This window comes from Bison bison, unplaced genomic scaffold (genome assembly GCF_000754665.1).
Source record: "Bison bison bison isolate TAMUID 2011002044 unplaced genomic scaffold, Bison_UMD1.0 scf7180017864200, whole genome shotgun sequence".
NCBI classification, from domain to species: Eukaryota; Metazoa; Chordata; class Mammalia; order Artiodactyla; family Bovidae; genus Bison; species Bison bison.
In genome coordinates this window covers 1,246,981-1,254,915 of record NW_011494772.1, presented here as the reverse complement: position 1 = coordinate 1,254,915, position 7,935 = coordinate 1,246,981, and positions in this window count along the sequence as shown.

The following is a 7,935-nucleotide window of genomic DNA, read 5'->3' as shown; positions in this document are numbered from 1 at the left end:
AAAAGCTATATATGACAAACCCACAGCAAACATTATCCTCAATGGTGAAAAATTGAAAGCATTTCCTCTAAAGTCAGGAACAAGACAAGGGTGCCCACTTTCACCATTACTATTCAACATAATTTTGGAAGTTTTGGCCACAGCAATCAGAGCAGAAAAAGAAATAAAAGGAATCCAAATTGGAAAAGAAGAAGTAAAACTCTCACTATTTGCAGATGACATGATCCTCTACATAGAAAACCCTAAAGACTCCACCAGAAAATTACTAGAGCTAATCAATGACTATAGTAAAGTTGCAGGATATAAAATCAACACACAGAAATCCCTTGCATTCCTATACACTAATAATGAGAAAACAGAAAGAGAAATTAAGGAAACAATTCCATTTACCATTGCAACGGAAAGAATAAAATACTTAGGAATATATCTACCTAAAGAAACTAACGACCTATATATAGAAAACTATAAAACACTGGTGAAAGAAAACAAAGAGGACACTAATAGATGGAGAAATATACCATGTTCATGGATTGGAAGAATCAATATAGTGAAAATGAGTATACTACCCAAAGCAATTTATAGATTCAATGCAATCCCTATCAAGCTACCAACAGTATTCTTCACAGAGCTAGAACAAATAATTTCACAATTTGTATGGAAATACAAAAAACCTCGAATAGCCAAAGCGATCTTGAGAAAGAAGAATGGAACTGGAGGAATCAACCTACCTGACTTCAGGCTCTACTACAAAGCCACAGTTATCAAGACAGTATGGTACTGGCACAAAGACAGAAATATAGATCAATGGAACAAAATAGAAAGCCCAGAGATATATCCATGCACATATGGACACCACTTCTATTTAACATAGCATTGTAAGTCCTAGCCACAGCGATCAGAGAAGAAAAAGAAATTAAAAAGCACCCAAATTGGAAGGGACGAAGTAAACCTGTCACTATTTGCAGATGACATGATACTTTACATAGAAAATCCTAGTCTCCACCAAAAATATATTATAACTAATAAATTAATTCAGTATAAGCTGTAAGATACAACTTTCAGAAATTTCTTGCTTTTCTATATATCAATAATGAAATGTCAGAAAGAAATATTTTTAAAAACTAATTTAAAATAACATCAAAAAGAATAAAATAGGAATAAACATATCCTAGGTAAAAGATCTATACTCTGAAAAACATAAAACATTGATCAAGGAAATTGAAGATAATACTAAGAAATTGAAAGATAGCTCATGTTTTGGGTTGAAAGCATTAGCATTGTTAAAATGGCCATACTTCCAAAACAATCTACAGATTTTATGCAATCCCTATCAAAATACCCATTTATTTTTAACAGAACTAGAACAAACAGTACTAAAATTCATATGGAACCCCAAAAGATCCAAAACTGCCAAAACAATCTTGAGGGAAAAGGAAAAAAGCTGGAGGTATCAGTCTCCAAGAATTCAGATTATGCTACAAAGTTACAGTAGTCAAAACAGAAAATTACTGGCACACAAATAGAGACAGATCAATGAACAGAATAGGTTGTCCCAAAATAAACTCATGCATCTGTGGTCACTCTGTGACAGAAGAGGAAAAAATATACATGGGAGAAAAGACAGTCTCTTCAACAAGTGGTGCCTGGAAAACAGGACAGCTACATTAAAATACCAAGATTAGACTATTTCTTCATACCATGTACAAAAAATAAGCTCAAAATGGATTAAAGACCTAAATGTAAGACCTGAAACCATAAAACTCCTAGAAGATAATTTAGACAGAACACTCTCTGACATAAACCATAGCAATTTTTTGGATCTGTCTCCTAAGACAAAACAAATAAAAGCAAAAATTTTAAAATGAGATGTAATTAAAAGCTTTTGCACAGCAAATAAAATAATCAACAAATGAAAAGACAGCCTGTGTAGTAGCAGAAAATATTTGCAAACATTATTTCTTACTGTCTTATTCACTTTCTCATTTTCTTACTTCTGATGGAATGTATCAAGTTAGACATTTCCTTTACCAAAACCTGATCTAATGTATGATCAGGGCCACTAATGTAGTTTTATTTCAGTAATTATGGTTTTTATCACTATATTTTTCACTGATAGAAGATTGTTGCCTCTTAGTTCTAGTTTCATGGGTGTAGCACAATCCTAAATTTGATCTCAATGTAAATGAGAAATTAGGGTAAATTTATACAGAAAAAAAAGTTTCTCTTTCTATTCCAGATGGACTTTTACATTTGAAGTGTAGTGCTTTAATAAAGCTGGAGATATTTGCTGATTACTTTTATATGGTACTCTATATTTGCCTTTTAATGGCTTAAAACAAACAAAAAAAATCTGGTTTTTGATGGGTATTGTAGGTAATGTAGTAAACTCATCATGTCCAGAGGAAAAAGGAATATAGTACAGACCAGCCAAATATTCACATGCAATGCATTGATCCTAAAATCTTCTATTGACCAAAAAAGAAATGGGGCTAGGATTGGCCAAAGAGTTTGAAACCAAGAACCCTAGGCAATCTCTATAAAATTCTTCACTTTCAGACATATTTTTTCCTTTCACCTATGTGTTGGTAGAATCACATACACCAAAAGCAAGTCTTAGCAGTTCCGCTCTATTCCCTTTTGTTGTAAACTCATCCACAAACAAGACCCATAGGATGCCATAGCTATGAGAAGTCCAGAATTCATGTTTACATGAAACAGTATAAGATATGCTTCTACCTAATAGGAGTTCTGCTTCCACCCAGGATGCAGAAACCTGGAAAGAGCATTGCTGTCATCCTAATAACAACAGAAAAATAGTTTGAAATCCACAGAAAGACGGGGACTTGTAAAGAGAGACAGGATATGAGAATTGACACACATATGACAGAATAAAGGAAAAGTGGTTCTGGGTAGCATACGAGAAGGTAAGATGAATTTAAGTTTAATAAATTGCTAATGTCTAAGTGTAGCCTGGAAAATCCTATGGACGGAGGAGCCTGGTAGGCTGCAGTCCATGGGATCGCTAGGAGTCGGACATGACTGAGCAACTTCCCTTTCACTTTCATGCACTGGAGAAGGAAATGGCAACCCCCTCCAGTGTTCTTGCCTGGAGAATCCCAGGGATGGGGGAGCCTGGTGGGCTGCCGGCTATGGGGTCGCACAGAGTCAGACACGACTGAAGAGACTTAGCAGCAGCAGCAAGTGTAGTTTAAGAGTACAGAAAACAATAAAAGCCACAGACTCAGGAGAAAGTTATACTCATTCTTATGTTCTTCTCTTCCAAACTCCCCAATTGTACATGAGAAAGATTGGACACAGGGTGGGAGATGAGAGAAAGCATCAGTGGTAGTGAAGGTTTAGAAAAAGTGGGGGGACTCCTTATTGGAAAATCAAAAAGACCCACCCAGACAATTCTACTTTAAGTAGGTGGTAAAGGTAACTTAGCTCTTCAAGGACATAGATAGAGGTGCACTAGGAAAGGGCATTTATTACCTGTGAGTCCAGACAAAGAAAGGATTTTTTGTTGGTAGGAAAGGAGAAGAAAACTCTTTTTCTGACAAAAGCCACCAAAGATACAAAGCACAGTTTGACCATGAGCAGAATCACTGAGAAAGTTATCTTCAAAATGCATAAATGACCTAAAATTGATGTTGGACCAGGATGAGAGAGAAAATATTTCTACCTGCAGCCCATGTGCGTAAGCGCACGTAAGCACACGCGCACACACACACACACACACACAAACACAGATACCAGTACTAAATAAAAAAACAACAGAGTCAACTACTGAGGGAGGGGCAAGAGTACAGGGAGAAATCTCATCTGAATCATAGATACATATGGAAGATAGACAGTTGAGGGTGAAGCGGAGCTATTGAGAAAGACAGTTTGCCAACCAGCCTTTACCTTTAAATCACTTCTGTTAACATAACGGGTTCTTTTTTATCAAAGCTGAAAGTAAAATTTATTAGAGAAAGAACAGTTTTTTAAATAAATGATACTGCTGCTGCTGCTAAGTCGCTTCAGTCGTGTCCGACTCTGGGCGACCCCATAGATGGCAGCCCACCAGGCTCCCCCGTCCCTGGGATTCTCCAGGCAAGAACACTGGAGTGGGTTGCCATTTCCTTTTCCGATGCATGAAAGTGAAAAGTGAAAGTGAAGTCGCTCAGTCATGTCCGACTCTTAGCGACCCCATGGACTGCAGCCTACCAGGCTCCTCCATCCATGGGATTTTCCAGGCAAGGGTACTGGAGTGGGGTGCCATCACCTTCTCCGAAATGATACTAGAATAAGATATTTAAATGTAAATTGAATGAATGAAAGGATAAATGAAAGATATATGTTTAAAACTTCAAAGACAAGCTTATGGCTGAGAGAAACATTTGCAAGCAGGTATCTGATAAAGAACTTGTATTCATGGTATATGAAGAGTGCTAAAATCAATAAGAAAACAAATGAGGCAACTAAAATGGGCATAACATTTCAAGACATTTTCATAGAGATATGATGGCAAATAAGATATATAAAAAAGCTATACATAATTAGTCATTGTGAAAATACAAATCAAACCACAATAAAATTCTATTACAAATATAATGATAACCAAATGAGAAAACAAAAGCCAACCAAACAAAAAATTCCAAGTGTAGAAAATTATGTGCACTAGATAGAACTCTCCTAAAATATTGATAGAAATGCAAAGTGGAACAGGCAGTGTGGGAAGAGTTAGGCAGTTTATTATCAAAGGAAAATATTCACTTACCATAGAATCATATAATCTATACTTTAGTGTTACTAAAAAAGATACATGAACAATGATTTGCACACAAAACAGTGAACACAAATGTTTATAGATGCTATATTCATAACTGTCAAAAGTGGTAATAACACAAATGCTCTTCACATGATGAATGGATACACCAATTAGCACATGTTTATACAATGGAATACTATTCAACAATAAGAAAAATAAATTATTTATAAAAAGAATAACTTTCCAATGCATTATGCTAAGTGAAAGTTGATCTGAAAAGGCTCCATTCAGATTTACTCCCTTTATATTCCATTCTGCAAAAAGCAAACAAGTTAGTGTCTGTCAAGATTTGGGGTAAGGACAATGGTTGATTATAAAGGGGCGAGAGAAAACTTTTTTCAATAATGGAAACATTCTATGTAATTTTGGTTTCATAGATCTAAAATGTCAAAACTCATGGAAGTGTATGCCTAAAAGGGCAAATTTTCTGATTGTAAATGATACCTTAATAATCTGACTTAAAACAAGTGTTCAAGATAAGCACAATTGTTTCTTTGCAAAAGTTAAATGAAGGACAATATTTCAAGCATTTCTATTAATACTAAATGAAAAATATATTTATAAAATATGATACATTTCATAGTAACAGAATTTTAAGTCTAGCAAGTTGAGATCAAGAATATATGTTTTTCTAAGGCAGTAATCTGAGTACTCTACAGTGGATCACACATCTCACGCCTAAAGAATTCAATTCATAACAAAGACTAAATTTAATAATGATAATATTCAATGGAAATGAGCCACTTATTGTCTATAAATATTCGGTGAAAGAAAAGGACCTATACCAACTCTTCCATAGTAAACTTTTAACAATTATTCTTTTCATAAAATGACATTGAAGAAATAAACAACAAATCATAGGTTTAGATTCTATCAGGTTCATTCTGAATTAAAATATTTTGATATGCTGCTGCTAAGTCACTTCAGTCGTGTCCAACTCTGTGCGACCCCATAGACGGCAGCCACCAGGCTCCCCATCCCTGGGATTCTCCAGGCAAGAACACTGCAGGGGGTTGCCATTTCCTTCTCCAATGCATGAAAAGTGAAAAGGGAAAGTGAAGTCATTCAGTCATGTCTGATTCTTAGCGACCCCATAGACTGCAGCTCACCAGGCTCCTCCGTTCATGGGGATTTCTAGGCAAAAATACTGGAGTGGGGTGCCATTGCCTTCTCCAACTTTAGATCACATCAAAGTTAATGATCAAAGATTAAATATTGTTCATAGATCCCTTCCCATACAAGAACATATTACTTCCAAAAGTTAACTTTAGTGGAACAATTAATGTTAAACATAAATGCAACCATGTCAACAAATGGACCTTGCCCAACTACCTAGTATTAGCAAGTCTTGCTGTTTTTTTAATAACAATTGAATTTTTTTCAATGTGGAATAATTTTTTTCATGAACCTCACCAAGTTTCTAATAGTCCTACTCAAATTAAGTATCTGTTAAGAAGTCTCACATCAATTCTGAGTATATTTTATATCTTTGAGCAAGTATGCTTTTGCATAGCAATAATAATGTTTTTAAAAATGTATTATAAAGTCCTGTAGAATAATCATCCCATAAATCTCACTTTATTTTTCCAATGCAATCAGTGAAAAATAGTAAAATAAAGCATGAATGCAAACTTAGTCATCTAAACAATTGTTTCTTTGTAATGTTTTATTGTTTTGTCTTTTTCAGAGGAAAAGGATAGTTTAAGTATACCTGGAAAATCTTCTTATTACCTTAATATTTCCTCCTAGCACTGTGAAATATAGTACATAGAACAAAATTACTTCTCCAGTAGGTAGCAATTTGTTGTGCTATTATATTATTTTGCATCACTATTTTCAGTATTATAGTAAAGTTACATTTTAGCTGTGCTTATGGGTTTCTCAGGTGGCTCAGATGGTAAAGAATCCTCCTGCAGTGCAGGAGATCCAGATTTAATCCCTGGGTCAGGAAGATCCCCTGGAGAAGGGAAGGGCTACCTACTCCAATATTCTTGCCTAGAGAATCCCATGGACAGGAGTCCGGCAGGCTATAGTCCATGAGGTCCAAAAGATTCACACACAATGGGATGACTAAGCACACATACACACATGGGATTCCCTAGTGGGTCAGTGGTAAAGAATTTGCCTCTCAATGCAGATGTGGGTTCCATCCTTGAGTTGGGAAGATGTCCCGGGGAAGGGCACGGAAACCCACTCCAGTATTCTTGCTGGGAAAATACTATGGACAGAGGAGCTTGATGGACAATGGTCCATGGGGTCCCAAAGAGTCAGACATGACTGAAGTGACTGAGCATGCCTGTACTCATGAGATATTAATGGATCATTGAACACCAACAGCACTTATTCATAGTTATCTTAAAAAATCAATTTGTTATATAAAGAGAACTTCTAACCAAAGAGTCTAGAAATACGAGATGTGAGTTTTGTTTCTGTGAACCTACAATCTCTGCAACACAAAACATATACTCTCCAATGTTTTTATATCTTCATTGATAAGTTAAGAAGTTAGAAAATGTCAGAAATCACAAATAACTTTTTGATGAATCATTTTCTGCAGTTTGTCAAGGAATAGTTTTACTTTTTTTATGAAATTAAATGTAAAATGAAATATTTCTACACCTAAAGACACTGCTTAAAAAAATTACAAACTATAAACCAGATCCCGAAAAGTTGTTTACTCAATGTTTTATAAGAATCCTATAGAACACTAATATTATGGAACATCCTAAATCATCCTTTCCTAGATATTTAGAGTTTTCACTTAATTCTTTTAATCTTGTGTTTTCTAAGTGATTTTCTGATAATTTTTCAAAAAAGTTATTCTGCTTAGGTCATTTCCCTTTGATAGTGTGTTTTTATTGTTCCAAGATTAAAAAACAGCACAGGCTGGGAGATATGTTACAGTTTTCTAAAGATGAAGTTTTTGTGTACACTAAGTTTTAATTATTGATTTGATAATTATTAAGTTTTAAAGTTTTTTTTCTTATTCTTCAGATTATCTTCTAAAATTTGAAAAATGTGACATAGGTCTTTTTGTTTTAATAGCTATAATTATTTCAATTCAGAATAAGGAATCAAAAAAGTATAATGTGGTAAGAAGAAATTATATTTTCTTGATAGAA